A 5,714-nucleotide genomic window follows, 5' to 3' on the forward strand; every position below is an offset into this window, starting at 1 on the left:
AGCCTGGAGTGATCCAACTCCTTCCAATGTTCCTTAGACTTGAATCTGAAAGTCTATACCTGCACTCGTAAGAATTTAACGAGGTTATAACCACTTTATACTTTCCTAACGTGTCTGAGGACACAATCAGGCTGAAACTCTTTCCTTTTTCCTTGAAAGAGAAAGCTAAGACATGGTTGCACTCATTATGTCCGTGATCTATTGGCACATGGAATGACATGATGGAGTTCATAAAAAAATTCTTTTCATACCATAAAACGAACACTATCAGGAAGTCAATCATGAACTTCGCCCAAAAGGAAGATGAAACATTCTTCTAATATTGGGAGAGGTTCGAGGATCTCGTCGGTTCATGCCCACAACATGGTTTTGAAACGTGGCGCATAATAACTTTCCTCCATGATGGACTGACATCTTTCATGTGACAATTCGTTGAGATGATGTGCAATGGGGATTTCATGAACAAGAATGTCGATGAAGTGTGGGATTACTTTGACAAACTCGCTAAAACTGCACAATCATGGGACATCTCCCAAAAATCTAGCACCAAATCTAAGCCTACTCAAGCAAGGGAGAGAGGAGGGATATACATGCTGAAAGAGGATGATGATATAAATGGTAAAGTGGCCAGTCTCGCAAGGAAGGTCGAGGCCATGGAATTTAAGTACAAGGCTAAGGAAGTTGTTTGTGATATTTGTGCTTGCAACATACATATAACTAAAAATTACCCAATGATACTTGCTTTTCAAGAGGCACTGAATGAGCAATCAAATGTCGTAAACAACTACCAAAGTCCTTAAGTTGGACAAAGGGACAAACTATTACTCCTCAAGGAATCCCTAACCAATTCTTGAATCAAGGGAAACCTCAAGAGGACCCGGTTCTACAACATTTTTAAAATCAAGACTTTTTCAATCAAGGTATGTTACAAGCCTTTCAAGACCTTACAAAGGCCATACAAGGGCTTGAGATAAAGAATACGATTGGGAATAAGGGAAGCCTTCCAACCCAACCTCTTCCCAATCCAAAACCGTAATACAGGGTTGGTGACCCAAGCTCTTCAAATCAGATGGAACAAGATAGATCTATCACCACTATTAGGAGTGGGAAGACCATAGACAAATCTATTCCGGTAAGGGCTGAAAAGTCTAAAGACTCGAAAATAGATGAAATTGATAGGCCTAGCAACACTCCACATGAACTAGAACTGGAACTTAAAGGCAAACTAGTTGCACCATTGCCCCAATGGTTGATTACACCAAACCCTCTCTCTAACTCTCAGGACTTTTTAAAGGTGCTAAAACAAGTGAAGGTCAACATCCCTCTCCTGGATGCCATGAAACAAATGCCTTCATATGTCAAATTTCTAAAAGACTTGTGCACGACTAAGAAGTGGGAAAGTATCAAAAAGAAAAAATTTCTGATGGAAAAAGTGAGTGTCATCCTAAAACAAGATGTGCCACAGAAATATGAAGATCTAGGTAGCCCAACCATTGCTCGTGTAATTGGGAATTATCGTATTGAGTATGCACTTCTTGATTTAGGAGCGAGCGTAAATTTGATCCCATACTTGGTCTACAAAGAACTAGCTCTAGGTGAATTAAAATCCACCTGGACTACATTATAGCTTGTTGATCGCTCAGTTCGTGTATTAAGAGGGATAATTGATGATGTGTTAGTCCAGGTTGACAAATTCTACTACCTGGTAGATTTTATTGCCATGGACACTCAAACCATCGTGGACATGAGCACTTAAATTCATGTCATTCTTGGTTGCCCATTCCTTACCACATCAAATGCAATCATTAATTATAGGAATGGAGTCATGAGTTTGTCTTTTAAAAATATGACATTGGATTTGAATATCTTTTTCAATGCGGGCAAACAGTAAGATGATGATGACGATTCCCACAACATTAACATGATTGACTCTTTTGTGGAAGATAAAACACTTTTAAACTTATCCTCTGACCCTCTCGAGATGTGCCTAGCCCACTCCCATGATTTTGATGATGATATGATTAAGAAGATGGGGACCATGCTGGATACCATGTCGGTACTTAAAGTTAACCGGTGGAGGCCACAATTTGAAGAATTGCCCCAAACTAATGTAGTGCCTCTACTATCTAACCTCAAGGCACTAAAGCTTGACCTAAAACCTTTTCCCTCTGATTTGAAATATGTCTATTTATGTCAAGATGAGACATACTGTGAGGCCCATATCCCAGATCGTACCATTTTGTAGTCTTTCATGGTCCTCCTGGTCGAATTTTAGTGACTCATGACATATAGATAGCATTGCGCGTGACCCTGAGCCGTATCCTGTATTCCAAAGTCATCTTGACTTAATACTTATACCCTAGCAACCGCGCTATTGCCGTGGTTCCGATGCTGCGTCTCGCGTGCTAAGGCGATACCCGGGCTAGGAGATGTGGGCCCGCGTTTAGTTCGAGGAAAACGCTGCGCTTTGTAATCCCAAGAGAATCCATCACATTAAATGTCAAGTACACATCCTATCACTCCCATCACTCACACCCATCCCCAAGTACAACACCCATCCCCAAGTCAACTCGCTCTCTTACATATCCCTTTCATGTCAAGTACATCCATCACCTTTCACCCATCCCTCACCCATCACACCTATCTCTTACAACCCCCTCTCTCTCATTTCTTCATCCATTCTCCCAAGAAACCATCCTAGCAAGAGAGCTTCCATGAGAGAGAGCTTTGTGTGTGGCCCACCTTCCTACCACCCAATCTCACCCTCCATGATCAATCTTAACCATTGAATCATGTTCCATTGGAACTCTAACATGCATTAGCAGAGGAAGGAAGAGGAGATCCAATGGTGAGTGTTCATAGTATTTAATTTTGATGTAGGGTCCACATGATTTGGGACCCACTTGATGTATGCATTATATAGGGAGGGCTCATAGTGGCGAGGTCCCTCTCATTCACTAATTCTATCTCATTTTTGTTATCTCTCTCTTGTGATGGGTGTGGCCCACTTGATCCACCCCGTAAATGTCGTAAGACCCACCTAGCTGTGTGTATTGTGTCCTCACCATCCAAATCCTAGATGGTGGGACCCCTATTTGATGTATGTGTTCAATCCACACCGTCCGAATGTTTGGGATGGTGATGGACCACCATGATGTATCTGTTTCATCCCACCGTCCAGATGGGATGGTGGGAACCATCTGATTTTTATGTGTGGTGTCCGCACCATTCAGCAGGCCTAAACATCAGACCCACCTTGATGAATGTTCCTATCCACGCCGTCCAGGCAATGAAGTAAATTCAAATCTTAGGTGGACAGCCATCCATACATGGGACCACCTGATGTAGGTGTTTTACCCACTGTCCTTATGTGGGACCCACCTCTCTGGTGTGTGAGATCCACACCGTCCACTGCTGTGTGGCACCCACCATGATGTATGGGTCTTACCTGCACCGTCCAGCAGGTCTAGACGGTGGGTACCCACCATGAAATATGTTTTTTATCCCAACCATCCACTATCTAGACGGTGGGCCAGCAGGCCATACCAGCAGCAACAGTTGCTTCATCGATGTCAGTAAGTTCTGTGGGTCTCATAAGATGTATGTGTTAATCTAACTATCCATCTACTTTCACAACAGCTGTGTGGGCCTGATCATGCGATTAGTGTTTCACCCAAGCCATCCACTTGTTTTGCCAGCATAGGACCACCATGAGGTATTTATTTCATCCACACCGTCTAGATTGTGCCAAATGGTGCTGGACAATGTTTGGACAGTGCTGATTTACATGGACAATGTTTGAACAATGCTGATTTATATAAACAATGTTTGGACAGTGCTGATTTACATGAACAATGGTTAAATAGTGCAGATTTACATGGACAATGTTTGGACAGTGCTGATTTACATAGACAATGTTTGGACAGTGGTGATCTACAAAGACAATGTTTGAATGGTGCCGTGGGCTCCATCGCGATGCATGTTGTACCCACATAGCCCATCTGGTGCGGCTCACTTAATGTATATAAGCCCAATTGGTGCACCCCATTGATGCGGCCCATTTGATGTATACGAGGCCCATTGGTACAACTCGTTGATGCAGCCCACTTAATGTATATGAGGCCCATTAGTGCCGCCCATTGATGTGGCCCACCTTAATGTATTTGTAGCCCATCCCTGAGGCCCACCTTGATGTATTTGTAGCCCATCAATGATGCCCATGTGATGTATGTGTGGCCCATGTCATGCAGCCCATTATGATGTGTATTAAGCCCATGTCATGTAGCCCATTGTTATGTGTATTCGGCCCATGTCACGTGGCCCATTATGATGAATTTTTGGCCCATATGATGTGACCCATTATGATATATTCAAGGCCCATGCGATGCAGCCAACTCGATGTCTATGTGGCCCCTGTGATGTGGCCCATTATGATGTGTATTTGGCCCATGTGATGAGGCCCGTCGTGGTGTATATGTAATCCTTGTATGAGGCCTAAGTGATGTATATTAGGCCCTTGTGTGAGGCCATGGGCCCACTGTATGTTATGCTCTATGTGGGCCACTCCTTGGGAGCAATATTGGTTAAATGTCCACATTGATGGGCAATGATGGTTAAATGTCCACATTGTGACCTTCCCTTAGGCCTTGTTAGTCCTATTCTCATCGATTCTGATTATCGAGCCTGATTTTGATTGTCGAGACTGATTATCGATACTGATTATGAGTATGTGACAGCATAGCATCATAATACATGCCCATGCGTATTATCTACATGTTTGTGATGAGATGTGATTGACCACTGCATATGTCATAGGGCAATTTGTTTATGGGACTCCCTGAGAGACAGAGTTGCCCCATATGAGCGCACGGTATGTGCAGGTTTGATGCATGACTAGATTGTATGACTCATGCATCTTGCATTGTATGTTGTGATTACTGTACGTCCTAGTGACATCAACGCCGTAGCCTCCACAGGCAGTCGTGTATGGCCAGATGGGACACTGAAAATCTGTTACTAACATCGGGGTGTCATAGATGTCCTTGGGTGAAAATTCCTAAACCTCTGTGGCCAGGAGACGCCCCAATGTCTAAACCGAGTGGATATATGAGTGTTAAATACTAGTAGGCTGCGTCTCCCACAGTGTCATGGTTGGTTAGGAAGGGGTTGTGGCCTTACCCACCAGAGGGTAGTGGGCATCGCTAGGCTGAGTTTGACCAGCTCGTAATTGGGTCCGCTGTCGACGTGCTGGGTAGATATTGGCTGATTACTGGCCAGGCGAATAGTGAGGTCTCTTTCACTTGCATGGTTGTGCATTTAGTGGGCGGCAATTGCATGTTCAGTGTACTAGACCCCGATGATGATCCTAAAGATATACGGTGCTGATATGTGGACTTATTGAGTAGGAGTTACATATTCATTCATTCATTCACTATCCACTCAGGCTGGTGGTGCGCAACTAATTGTTATGTCTACCTTCGCAATGATCAGGATTTCGGTTGGGGCACGCGACTAACCTGAGATCAAGAGTTTACCACATTGAGTCTAACTTCCAAATTTAGGTATGGGACTGATTTGGATAAAATTCCCTTTTGGTGGATCCCGTAGCCTGCAATACTACGTACTATCATCCCGACTTCACACTCTAGTTTGGTCATTTCATTCGCATCGTATATTGTATTGCATCCTCAGTACAGAGCATTTAGTTTACTATG

The 5,714-nt window shown here is 43.6% G+C and overlaps 1 non-coding gene across 1 annotated transcript; it reads right to left on the minus strand.

Annotated features, from left to right (window-relative positions):
* Positions 1–263: 263 nt before the first annotated feature.
* On the minus strand, positions 264–370 carry LOC131238358 (small nucleolar RNA R71). The gene has a single exon (XR_009167758.1). It is a non-coding gene; the product is annotated as a small nucleolar RNA R71 (small nucleolar RNA).
* Positions 371–5,714: the final 5,344 nt, after the last annotated feature.

This window comes from Magnolia sinica, chromosome 2 (genome assembly GCF_029962835.1).
Source record: "Magnolia sinica isolate HGM2019 chromosome 2, MsV1, whole genome shotgun sequence".
In the NCBI taxonomy this organism is placed as follows: domain Eukaryota; kingdom Viridiplantae; phylum Streptophyta; class Magnoliopsida; order Magnoliales; family Magnoliaceae; genus Magnolia; species Magnolia sinica.